This window comes from Mus musculus, chromosome 2, assembly GCF_000001635.26.
Source record: "Mus musculus strain C57BL/6J chromosome 2, GRCm38.p6 C57BL/6J".
Taxonomy (NCBI): Eukaryota; Metazoa; Chordata; class Mammalia; order Rodentia; family Muridae; genus Mus; species Mus musculus.
In genome coordinates this window covers 113,941,850-113,955,970 of record NC_000068.7, presented here as the reverse complement: position 1 = coordinate 113,955,970, position 14,121 = coordinate 113,941,850, and the positions used below count along the sequence as shown (strand labels likewise).

At 40.3% G+C, this 14,121-nt stretch overlaps 1 long non-coding RNA gene across 1 annotated transcript in view; it reads right to left on the bottom strand.

The window, feature by feature from the left end:
* Positions 1-14,121, bottom strand: part of Gm39909 — a 58,453-nt gene that overhangs the window by 40,516 nt on the left and 3,816 nt on the right. Inside the window, exon 2 of the long non-coding RNA XR_866645.2 lies at positions 4,644-4,737. This is a non-coding gene — a long non-coding RNA (predicted gene, 39909). The remainder of the gene's footprint in view (positions 1-4,643; positions 4,738-14,121) is intronic.

The following is a 14,121-nucleotide window of genomic DNA, read 5'->3' as shown; positions in this document are numbered from 1 at the left end:
TGCATACAAGCATGTCTGTGTCTAGATATTTGGCTGTTTTCCCTGCTTTATTCATATGCAACTATAACCAAACAAATTTGGGAGGGAGGATTCTTTGTAAACATGGGAACTCTTATGATGATTTGAACTCCGGACCTTCGGAAGATTTATTTATTTATTTTTATAAAGATTTATTAATTATTTCTTATATGTAAGTACACTGTATCTGTCTTCAGACACTCCAGCAGAGGGAGTCAGATCTCATGCGAGCCACCATGTGGTTGCTGGGATTTGAACTCCGGACCTTCGGAAGAACAGTCGGGTACTCTTACCCACTGAGCCATCTCACCAGCCCTTGACAATTCTCTTACTCTAGCTCTTGAGTCCTGCTGGGGGTTCTAGGAGAAAATACCAAAGTTTATATGCGCTGTGCAGGCAATGCTGAATTGGCAACAAGTTGAGATTAAGAAACAGTACTTAACCAACTACAAAGCATACAAACGAATGTCAGCTCAGGGACTCAAATGTGCAACTCAGACTAAATGTATTGCAGAATACAAGAAAAGGGCAGGTATCTGGGATGGTCAGATATAGGTTTTCATTTGTTTGCTCGTGTTGGTTGGTTTGGTTTTGTCTTTTGAGCTAAGCAGACCTATGAAATGCCAGACATAAATGTAGTAGTAAAACTCACACTGACCTATCCCCCAGGCCCAACTATTCCAATAACATTGAACTCACTTCATTTAACTCAACTAAAAAGAAAAAATGCATGAGCCCGTAGTTAGGAAGGACCTGGGAAAGCTAACTAGTGCCTTCTGATGTGGCCGATCTTAGCCCACTCCAGAAAAACACAGGCTGGTGCTGTCCTGTGGAGCCAGAGAGGCAGCTTTTAGGGCCTAGCCACCTCCCTAAGTACCTGGCCTATCAACAGGCCTTGCACTAGCAAGTAAGGGAAAACAATTTTTCTAAGCTTTGAAGTTTTTATCTGGGGCTCTGAGTGCCAAAAGACAAATTAGCAAGAGGAGGCCAGCAGCATAATAGCACGTGCACTTGCACACAGGGTGGGCAGGGGTATGTCCAAAAGCAAACTCGGAAGAAGCGCCTTTGATTTCAGGCTTAAAGATTATTCTCTGCTGAAGCCCAGGAAGAATAAGTGAAGGGAAAACAAACAAACAAACAAACAAACAAAAAACTAAGGAAAAGTGGTTTAGTCTGCAGCCTTCGGCACTGGTTAAGACTCTAGTGGCTCAGTCAGCTCCCTTTTCCTGGCAGGCAGGCAGAGAGTAAAACACCAGTATATTCAAATGGGACCCCCTATGGGGATGTAAAATCCTCATAAAATATGGCAATTCTCTGTTTTCAGACCCCCTTCCCATTTTTCCAGTTTCTCAGAAATAATCAGCTCAAAATAATCCTTATGCCACACACATTTGGAGGTAGCACTCTGGTGTCTTCCAGTCATGTGGCTTGGCTTGTCATGAACCCCATCCTTCAGAAGCAAGTTGACCGGGCCCATGAAGAAATGACAGTGTCACAGTCCTGCGGCTGCAAGTCTGTGGCAGTCTTGCTCTGCTCTCTGCAATGATGCATGGAAATGCCGATTATTCATCAGGTGCCCTTTCGTAGTTACATCTCTCCTTGTTTAACTCTTCTTTATCCTTGAAACCATTTCTGTCCTCAATCATTTCTGTCTCCTTCCTTGCCTGGCTGTCCTCATTCATTCTGACTTCCTGTGTCATTAAGAAGCCATGTCCCCTGAAGGCCTGAGGAGAAGGGATGCCTGCCCAGGTGAGGCCTGCTTTCTCCCTGTGCCCCCCACCCCGAAGACTTCCCGTGCCCACCCCCAGGGCACCTTGGAAAGGCAGCCAGGAGGTGGATGGTGCAGTTTCTAGTGAAGGCTATGAGCTGAATACATTATTGCTGCATCTTATTAGCAGCCTTCAGAACATCTTGCAACCCACATCATTGTGGATCTGAGAGATGAGGGCTACAGAGAATGAGAGCTGTGAATGGGGACAGGGGTGCCTTGCAGTCAGTCCTGTTCCTTGCTTTGCATCTAGGCCAGAGGGAGGTTACTTTTTGTCTCTAATGGGGATTGTTGGTTTTCTTTAAATTGTGTTTCACTCTTAAGGAAGAAGACCACTGATTTCATACCCCCACAGAAACTATATTGTTCACTACCTGCCCTAGATCCAGACTATGACAACTTTTTCTTCTTTGGCACCAACCTGGAACCTCCTCTGGCTGGTTTTGAAGCATTTGACAAGTTGGCCCAGTTTGCTCATCGATCCACATTTGTCATGATTTTTGAGAGTTCTCCCTTTCCTCTCTGACACATTTACTCACCACACCAATATACGCTGCTAATATTCTTACCAGTATTTTTCACGTGATATTGGATGTAGCCCTTTCATGTTTCTACCCTAAAAAGTCCAATGAATCTTCTAAAGCAATTTCAACGTTGTTTTGGAAATAACATTTTCAAAATCAGAACACTTTAAAGATTTTCAATAAAAGCCTCGCTCACACAAAATTTTTTATAAATATTTATAAATGCATCAACGAACTATGCCTCTTTGAGTATTTCAAAGAGTTGTCTTTTTGATCATGCTGGTTGAAGACATATTCATGAGTCAAAGCTAGGAGTCCAATAGACTCTTAAGCAGCTTGCCTGAAAAACTCAAAGAAAAGGAAATGGCTATTTGATGGTTGGCGCTGCTAATTATCATCATATCCTTTAATCTTGAACACACATCACAATTGTTTCATACAGTAAGATAGATCATGGTGAGAGTCCTGACTTAGTAAGCTTCCAGTAATAATTACGAATTTCAGACCTAGAAATTTTGAATTAAGGACATTTACTCCTAGTATCTTTGTCATAAGTTATCAGAGAAGACAGAAATAGAGAAAGTGCTGAGTCATTGAATATATATATGTTGGTCAGACTCTTCATGACTGTCTCAAATACCCAAGAGCACCAATTTAAGTAAGAATGCTATATTTTGGCTCAGGGTTTCAGAGGCTTCTTTCTATATGGTTATCTGATTTCATTGACTTGAAGACAATGGCAAGGAAGAAATGTCATGTTCAAAGTGCATAACGGAGGAAAGGTCTTCATCTCCAGGTAATGTCTAGAACTTCCTAGCATGGCAAGTATGCTTACATTTTTGTTGGTTACTCAGTGTGAAGTCTAGTATCTATCAGTCCATTGTAGTACTTGAGAAAAGACTCTGTATAGATACTCTACCAGGCCATTCTCCAGGAAGCCAGAAGACCAGTGGGTGTCACTATTGGATCCTTGAGAGGTCACTTTGCTTGGTGAGAGACTCTAGGTAAAAATAGAAGCCCCAATGTAGCCTCCTGGGCAAGTTATTTATTCATGAATTCTAAATTATTGAGGTCATTGAACAGTGTGCTATTTTTAACCCATGAGAAAAGAGGGAACATGGTGAACTGTTTTTTCAGGAAGGCTACATCTTCATGGGATAGAAGGAACATGGTGTAAAAAAATGACAAGTGAGTATGTACTTAGTGGTGACCTTAAGAAGCCTTCTGCCTGTAGACAGATCTGCATCATTTACTACCAGCCAGCTGGGAGGATGAGACCCAGTGTAATTTGAGACTGATGTTAAAATTGAATTGATACCATGGTGTCAAGAACCAGCACCCTTATGACATGATTAGGTTACAAGGAAATCTGAAGTCATGAGTAGATTGATGTTAGTCTTGAAACAAGTTTGCAATAAAGTTCATTCCCCTCTCTTTTTCTCTCTTCCTCTGTCCTTTCCTTTCTCCCCTCCCTCTCTTTTGTGATGTCTTCTGACAGGCTATAATAAAACAAGAAGGACCTCAGCTAGATACAGAGAAGCACATCTGTAATCCCAGCATTTAGGAAGGCAAGACAGGAAGAGCTCAAGTTCAAGGCCAACATGGGCTAGACTGTACCAAAAGGCAAAAGTGGATAGATAGATAGATAGATAGATAGATAGATAGATAGATAGATAGATAGATAGATGATAGATAGATACATAGATACATAGATACATAGATACATAGATGATAGATACATAGATACATAGATAGATACATAGATGATAGATAGATAGACAAATAAACAAACCCTCAAATTCAGCTTCTAATTTTGAACTTCACAGCCTTCAGAAATTCTTTTCTATTTTAAATTACCCAGTTTATAACGTTATGCTTTAGAAAATAGATGAAGACAAATCCTTTAGTGGGCTGGTTGACACTATAGGCAGAAGTCTTCTCTTGTGTAATTTTACAGTGCTGTAAGGAAGTTCTCTGACACAAAACATTATGCCCACTTTTGCCATTCCTTCAGAGTTTAAATGCTTGGTTTGCTCTTGGAGACAAATATTCCCTTGGAGACATCTCACATGCAGGATTGGTGTTACTCCTGAGCACAATTGTAAGACAATGAGCAATAGTTTACTGAGAGAAAAGAGTGGCGTAGATAGTGCTTGGGTGGGGAGGGGGATAAGGTTATATTCGATGAAGAGCCTGGGAGTGGAGGGAGAAACTGACAGAGTGCTTTCCCCTGCATTGTCTTAAGGAAAGTTCAGTGAGTTTGTCTTCTGTACATTTTCATTACCTTACACTTACAGGAACTGACCCAGGTTTAATCAATAATTTGTACATACCCTGTGATTGTTTAGCCTTATAAGGTGTCCTGGTTGTTCTTTCATTTAATGCAATATCCTTCTCCTTCTTTGGTGCTGTATTGCTCAAGGTTCTCTATAGGAAAAGCATGGAGAGAAGTGGGGATTTATTAGAACAGCTTACATGCTGGTCCAACAATGGCTCTCTAACAACAGAATATTGGAGAATTCAGTAGTTGGTCAGTCCACTAGGCTGGATGTCTCAGCTGGTCTTCAGTGTAGTCTGGAATCCTGAGAAGTGGATTCTAATGACAGTGAAGGGATGGACTTGCCAGCGAGAGCAACCAGACAAAGAGAAGGAGCTCCTGTCTTCCATGCCTTCTATGCCAGCAGAAGGTGTGGTCCAGGTTATAGGGAAATCTTCCCACCTCAAAAGATCTGAATTGAAAGTGGTCTTCCCACTTCAAATGATTTAATAAAGAAGAAATAGCTCACAGATACACTCAGCCACTTGGATTTTAGTTCCTTCTAGATGTAATCAGGTATATAAGTAAGAATAACCATTACGGTGGTGTCCTAGACAAATTAATATTTCTTCTGATTTCTCAGAAGGCATTCCTAGAATTGAGAAATCCCCAACTTTGTGAGGTAGAGCTTCCTACTCACCAGTGAAACTCTTTTACAGCTATAAGATGAGCCTTAGTGATCCTACATCAAACATGATCCTAACTACATATATGAACCTCCACATGTCCCAAAACATGGAAGCAGAGTTTGGTGGCTCATGAAAGTAGGAAGACTACAGAATTTCTGCTGAGAGAGTTGGGGCACCTCCACTCCCACTTTCAGGGACAACAACATGAGATTGAGGGTCACAGCATTGGCAAACTGGTGGATGTGTAATGCTTATGCCCTTTTTGCCTGTGGAGCCTTGTGGCACCAGCATTGTGATTTACCCACCTATTCCTTGTCACCATTCCATGCACCAAGCCCAGTTCTGCTTACATTAACAAGAGCTAGTATCTGTCAAGTGCCATTTTGGCTTTTGATTTTTTTATATTTGACACATATAAATGCTGACTGTACCAAGCTTTGTAAACAGTAGTTGTTAATATTAACTAACTTAACACCAAGTCCCTGAAGTAAAACAAGAATATCCATTGTATAAATAAGGAAACCAGAATTAGAGAGAAGACAGTCTAACTTGTCTTAGATAGCTAGGTTGTTAAGTGCAAAGCTGGAGTTCAAAGGCAGGCTATCCTTGAACATAAACATTGTGTCCTCTTCTCCTCAGATATGCCTTTCCCAATGGGCTTCCCTTGTGTTCCTTCCAGCACTGCTCTCTCTATGTCTTCATGCTTGGGCATTCCTAGTCTGTAAAGAACCAGAACATAGACCTGTTTCCCAGGCCTCAAGTCAGGTTACTTCACCAACTTACAAAGCCAGGGTATTGAAAAGAAAGGTAGGTGCTTTCTCCCAAGAACCAAAGCTTTCAACTACAATTGTGAGAAACAAGTCCCCGTCGTGTTTGCCTTCACTTGGCAGCTGTGAGGATCCCTAATACTTGTTAACATAAGGAGGAAGCTCTGCTGTCAGCTGGGGAACAGCAAGATCCAAAGAAACATTGATAACCATCCAAAAATTTGTAGGCTCTTCCTTGTATGCAACAGCTGATGTTGAAATTCTGAGTAGATTTACTTCTTTCTATGCAGAAAATGTTAAAAAATATAGATAATGTAAGTTCTGGTACCACTGGTGAGTATGGCTCCTGCATCTCACTGTGTTCTTTGCCTTTCTCATCTTCATATTGCTTTGCTTGTGACCTGGTGTAGAAAGCTAATTGGCATATAGGAGTTCATGCCATGCTCACTGGGCAGTGGTCCCAAAGACCTGGCATTAATTTGCTTCCATTTGTTCCTTCTGGCTCTGTCAAAGCTTCCCTACAACTCAATTCCTTCTGCTAGTTGTGACCAGAATCATCATCCTCAGAGAAGGGACAAAGGTATCTACTTGTTGTCTTCTTAGGTCACATAGACACATAGAGATTGGCTGGAATGTCTCAATAGGTAAAGAACATTCCATTCATGAACACTAGAGGACAAAAAGTGAAAGTGCTCATGTATTTGACAGTATTTGTGTTTGGATGAAGATGGGAAGGGTTAAGTAATGAGAGTAGAAGGACATTCATAGTAAATCAGTACAAGAAACAGGAGTCCCTCACCTTGGCTTTTTTATTCATTTATTTATTTATGTTAACTACAGGCAGTTGTGTTAAAAATAAGAAAGCCCCCAAATGAGAATATAGATGTCTTACTGTGACTCTTGAGTGTTCACTGAGAAGCTCTGTGCATATACTCTGAGTATGTACTGGGAAAACCAAGGTCAGGAATAAAGTAAAGGAGGAAAGACTGGGGTTTGGTATAGAGCCATCCCTTGCTATGCAGGGGACACCAAAGACCAGGGATGCTTGATTCCCTTGCATAAAATGACAACACCTTTTCTTATGACCTCGTACACCTTCTTGTAAACTTTATTTTTGAATACGTATACTTCACACAATGCCATGTGGTCAGTAGCTGATATGCTGTATCATTCAGAGAATAGTAAAGACAACTCTCTACATTTGCTACAGATGCAACTTATGACTTCCTGTTGTTTGAATCCACAGATCTACCTGTGATAGGGGGACCTGACTGTCTGCAGTATATAGTCTTCATACTTTGTAAGCACTTTATAGTGCATAAAAGAGCAAACTGATATTAGGTATGGTGGTATATGCCTATGATTCCAGCACTTGAGTAGCAGAGGCAGGTAGATCTATAAATTCGAAGGCAATCTATCTCATCTACATAGTGAGTTCCAGGCCAGCAAGGGGTACACAGAGTGACTCTGTCTTAAAATAATCAAGCAAGCAAAAAAAAAAAAAAACCCTCAAAATCAGAATAACAAACTGCCTATAATAGGTAACTGATACATACGTGAAACCCAAACTATAGATTCCAGTGTTCTATGAAATGAGGGAATATATAGTATGACACCAAGAATGCTTGCAGCCAACAGAAACAGGACTCTGGTTAAATTTACATGCGATTTCCTATTTACCCGCCTCATGTTCAGGAAGTTTAGACAGGCAGCAGTGGAGGCAAGGGAGAGCTAGATTCTTCCCATGTTTAGCCTACATTTTACTATAACCAATTCACCATTTCCAGGCTTGAGACGCTGAGTAGCTTTAGTAAGATGTCACTATGGGGCCACTGGACCTGTGGCTCGCAAAGCTGGAAATAATAGCTATTCCCGCCAGACAAAACTATAAGCCTTGTAATTTATAAGCCACTCTATAGAGTACTACAGAATAGTTTGACTTTCCAGGAGGCAATATGTGGCCTCCATAAATTTCTTTTCTATGCTAACCCATAAAATAAGGCATACTCAAAAGGACCAAATGAGTTTCAAGTAACTTAACCACATTTTGGATGCAATGAATTTCTATGGAAATGTAAAAACTTCCCAATTCACAATGCCTGGCATCCAATTTAAAGTGACCAGTCATCTGAAGAAGGGGGACAATAAAAATAAATGTGGAGGCAGAATCAGTCAGTCAAAAGTAACCCAGGGCTGACGATAGGGGTATTAGAATTAGTTGTCAAGGACACTAGAACAATTGTAACTCTATTTTACCTGCCTAAAACAATAGGGGGAAGGGCTGGAGAGATGGTTCAGTGTTTAAGAGGACAGGGTGCTCATCCAGGAGATATGGTTCAATTCCCAGCACCCACATGTGAGCTCACAACTGTTTGTAACTCTAGGGGACCTGGAACTCTCATGCAGACATGCATGCAGGCAAAACAACAATGCATATAGAATAAAAATAAATAAATCATTTAAAGAAATTTAAATGGAGAGAAAAGGCTACATGGCAAGAGAGATATAAAAGATGTTCTCAAAACCCCCTTGAAATTATGGAGCAAAGATAGTATAAGAAATATAAATGATAGATATAGATATAGATATAGATATAGATATAGATATAGATATAGATATAGATATAGATATAGATATAGATATAGATATTCCAATTCTGATTGATCATCTCAGGTTATGCATTGTTCCAGTACTTCAGCCCCTATCTTCTGGTAACATTTCAGATTAGAAAGCCTGCCCATTATTTTGACTCTAATTCTGGTTTATCCTTTGTGGTTTATATGAGTTTATTGGGTGTTGTTGTTGTGATAAAATACTATGATAAAAAAAACAGCTTAAGGAAGAAAAAGTTTATTTTACTTTATAGCTTTAGATGGAGAATCCACAATGGCAGACCAGGCATGGTAGCCCACACAGCAAGCTAAGAAATCATATTTCCAACCACACATAAAAAGTAGAAAGAACAAACTTGAAACCAGGTGAGGCTATGAGCTCTCAAAGCCTATGCCCAGTGACATATTCCCTCTAGCAAGGCTCCATTTCTTAAACTTTCCGTGAACTCCCCAAACAACATCCTCAACCAGGGACCAAATGTTCTAATATGTGAGCCTGTCTTGCTCTGGTTTCCCTTCAGGTATACAGCTCTCTTTAGAAGAAGTCTCACAGTTCTGGCATCACCAACAGTTTGGTGTCACTACTGCAACCCAGGCTTCACTTTCAAAATTTCATGCCATTGCCTCTCCAAGTCTCTTGAACTCTCAGGGCTCTCTTGCAAAAACTCCGGCACTGTCACACATTGGCTTGCCTCAGTGGTCCTCCGAAACTTCAGAGGAAGGGCCCATGATTCACCAACATCCCCTTTCATTTTTCTTCACTCAGCTGTATAGAATACACCTGCCTCTTTGCTCAGTGGTGTATAATACATGCACTGAGTTTCCTGGCTGCTGGTGTCTCTCCATCATATTGCATGTCCCACTTGATCTTAGACTTTCTGTACACGTGTCTGCCTATCCTTTCTTCATTCTATTGTCCCAATCAGGTCCATTCACAAAGCTCTGCAGATTGAGGCATGAGTGGATACAAGTAGGAAATCTCAATTTGGTTTAGTGTTGTTTTGGACATTTCAAAAATTAGTGAAACTCGTTTTTATAATCTCCCTTGAGTATGTGCTTTGAATCTACTACTAATAAGTCACACTAGTAAGGATGTTCACAGTAATCACATTACTTTCTCTGGACATGACAGGGCCTCCAGAGTATGACACATCTAAATGCTCTGGCCCCATGAGAGATGAGCGCTCAGGAAGGGGTGTGTGTGGCTCTGAGCAGACACCTAGGGAAATGGACAACTTCGTTCATAAATGTCTTTGCTTCTTTTTTGGCTTGCTTTTTCCACAAAGAGCAGATTGACATTCACAGTCTATTACTTATTTATATTATCTTGCCCAGTGATGGAATTACAGAAGAATTTTGGCTCCTAGTCAGACATGACTAGGATATGATCCTGTCCTAAAGGAAGCTAACTTCTGGCTATGTGATGGTTTCTCATTTCAGTTAATATGTTGAATTAGGTAATGAAGGAGATGAGCAAGGAATTAAATGCAGCCAATGCAGTTTTGTAACTATTATGTTTCTCTTTAATACATACCACAATAGTGAGTCTCTTCTAGGTTCTGAATGTGGTTGAATAAATCCTGGTATTTCACCTGTGACTATTATTGTTACTATAATGATAATGTCCTAGTTTGACTTCAGCTGCTATGATAAAACACTGACTGAAAATAACTTGGGGGCTGGAGAGATGGCTCAGTGGTCAAGAGCACTGGCTGCTCTTCCAGAGGATCTGGGTTTGATTCTCAATATCCAAATGGCAGTTCACAACTGCCTGCAATTCCAGGACATGCAGATTTGATGCCCTCTTCTGACTTCTATTGGCATCAGGCGTGCATGTGGGACACAGACATACATGCAGGCAGAACATCTACACACATAGAAACAAAAAAGTGATTTGTTTTTTATCCAGCCTGTGGAGGAGTTTATTTCAGCGCTTTCAAGACACAGTCCATCACTGAGCAAGGTCAGGACAGGTACTCAAGGCAGGACTCTGGAAACAGACACCATGAAGTAAGCCTACTAACTAGGTCATCCAGTGGCTCAAGCTCAGTTAGCTTTCTTATACATCCCAGGTCCACTTGCTTAGGGATGGTGCCACCCATAGTGGGCTGGGATCTCTCACATCAATCATCGATCAAGATTGACTCTCATAGGCATAGCCACAGGCCAATCTGATCTGTAAAATTCCTTAATTGAGGCTCTCTCTTCACACATAACCCTAGCTTGTTTCAAGTTGGCAACAAAAATAACTAGTACAGATGATATTTTTAATATTAATATAATGACAGTTATTGTTTATTATCTTCTATAAGAAAAATCAATAAATGAACTAAATATTAATTTGACACTAGGCCAGATACTGTATCTATTCTAATTCTTCAAACAACTGCAGTGATAATCATTTTCTTTTTACAGATCAGGAAACTGAAGCTCAAGTAGATTTAACCAAGGTAATAATAGCCTGTCTGACATTCAGCCTCCCATTTTTTCACTACAGCAGTATTTGTCTATCAGTAATTCCTCAAGACTAAGAAAGAAACATGGCAACAAAGAGAAAAGCTTACATTTGGATCATATCATCCAGTAATCCACCTAAGGCAGTAATCTTGCCTTACACCTATCCATTTGCTAATGGGTTCCTTGATGAAGGTGACAAAATTCAGGTTCTTTTTCTGTCTGTATGAAGAACAGGTGATGTCACATAGACAAGTGCTCAGAATACTCCCTTGAGACCTAGTCCTGTCTGGACACACTTGAGCACAGTCTTCTGTTTCATTGGTTTCTTGATAATCTCTTGGCATTTGGATCTTGAAAATGGGCTGACTTAAAACTTTCATGACAAAGTCATGCGGGCATGTCCAATGTTTACTGTAAGCAGCATCCATGGAGGCCTAGAAACCGCAGAACTGAAATTTGTCCTACCTGTTGTTAGTATGACTTACTCTTCAGGCAGAATCTAGACTCCGGCCCAGAAAGGGGATGAAGTCAACCAGCAAGAAGCAAGCAGCTCTTCCATATAACAATCCTTTCCCATTACAAAATCACTTTTTATCCTTAAATCTCTGAATCATGAAATCTGAAGAAATAAACAAGACCAACAAATAAGGACAGAACCACAGCCATTCTTGGCATACACAGTAAAAGCTCGTCATGACTAGAGAAAAACCCTTTCATTTCATGGATTGCTTCTAAATATAGTTGTGAATCACTTAATGACAGAGCAAGTTCTGAGAAATTAATGGTCAGGCAATTGTGCCATTGTGAGAACAACATGAAGCATACTTATAGCAGCATACTCGATTTTTATTGTCAACTTGATACCAACTAGAGTCGCGTGGAATGATAAACCCCAACTGAAGAATTGCCTCCATAAGTTAGGTCTGTGGCCATGTCTGTGGGACATTTTCTTGATTGCTTGACATAAGAGGGCCAGACCTACTGTGGACCTGGACTGCAGAAGAATATTAGCTGAATGTGAGTCAGAGAGAAGCTAGTGACTGGAATTTCTCCATGGTTCCTGCCTCTACTCCCAAGCTCCTGCCTTGGCTTGCCTTGATGAAGATTATAACCTACAGGCTAAAATAAGTTTTTTCATCCTCCCCTGTTACTTTTGGTTATGCTGTTTATTACAGCAACAGAATCACTACATTATTAAGAAATAATACCCTATAATATTACCACGCTATACAGCCTGTTATGGACCAAAACATTATTGCCGTGAGTGTGCATGACTGTCAGAATCCAGCACAAACGGGATGCTTTAGATCTTACAAAGGAAACGTTCCTCAGAGATTCAACTAGGGTCAGCCTCAGCTTTTCACAAGCTTCTTAAATGAGAAATGGGGCAGTGTTGAAATAAATGTATTCTTATGGCAATATATTAACATACCTTTCTTCTATGTCTAAAACTTATGAAAACCATTGTGGGAAGCTGAGGAAGCCTTGAGTAAATTTGTGAGGAACAGAAAAATGAATGTGTATGTTTGACATGGGCATGGCCACGTCAAGGACCAAATGATTCAGACCCATGGAAAATTGGCAAAGCTTTCCCCTTTAGGGAGGCTCAGAGGGAAGGCAGAGCCTTCCTCTAGTCAAAGTGTGAATGGTGCCAGGGTGTGCAAAAGCTAGCAATTGCAGTTTCCTCCTCCTGAACCTGTACAGACTGAGACTGTTGTCTACAGAGATCTGCTAAGGAGAGTAGCTGACCCCTTCCATTACACTCTGCATAATAGAAATGTTGATGCTGTTGCAGTCATAGAGGCTACTCTGTCAGTGAGTGCATAGTCTAATTTGTCTTTGTGTGTGTGTCTGTCTGTCCATCTGTTCTCTTTTTCATTCCCTTATAACCTCATTCAGGTAAGGCCCTAAACACACAGAACTGTCTCATAAATTTTAAACTTGTTAGTTTGATCACAATTCTATATATCTATAAAAGATATCATGTCTGTATTAAATGTTGTGAATGTGCTTTCACCACCTTCTCAACAGATGCTTCAGTAAGGATATTCAGTGTCAGCTGACTGACAGTTATTCTGAGAGAATGCTAAACAACAGTAGATACCTACCTACCATTTGCCAAAATAAAAACAGTTCATGCCACAAAGAACATAGTTGCAAACAACAACAATAATAACAACAGCAGCAGCAGCACATCCAATGTACTAAAAGTACTCATGGCACAAATTCATTGGCAAACACAGGCTTCTTTGCTGCAAGGAAATCAGAATTATTTTGCATCAGAAAAGAAACAACTTTTAAAAGTCAAATAGTGACAAATTATTTGGTATGTATCCCTTCTTAACAGTTTTCTCCTTTCTGAGGTCTACTTGTCAGAAAGAGAAAGAGCGTGAGGGAGATGCACCATCTGAATAGTGAGAAACTTCAGTTCCATCTATATTTTTCATCCAGCCATCCTTGGCTTGCTTTCTAATTCCCTCACCCCCTTGTCTTGATTTGACCCTTTGCCTCTATTCCCTATGTAGATTGGTACAATTGGGCTGGCTAGCGAGTACATTTCCTTCTAAACTGGGAAAGGTCTGGTAAGAGCTAAGATGGATAAGAAAATCCTGAAGAGTAGACATGTTCCTAGGTACATCTTTCTCTTTGCACGCCTCCTTCCCCCCTTCTTGCTCCTTCCCATCATGGTCAGGAAGGAAACGCCGTCAAGCCTACGGAGCTGGAGTTTCAGCTCATCTCTCTCTCGCTGTTTCCTCCAAGCAGTTCTGCAGGTCCATAACACATTTTTGCAAGTCCCTAAGTCCTTTACAATTTATCAGTGAAAGGTGTTTTTTTTTTTAACCCAAACCAGACTCTTTCCAAACTTCACATCACTCTGTATTTAGCAAAAAGAAATTCACAACACCAAGTTAAATTTAAATTTCAGATAAATAATATATAATATCATTGTTTTAAACATCATATGGTATGTAAATTATTTTAGAAAAGTATGAACTAAACAACAAATCATTCAATTTATTTCAGATATT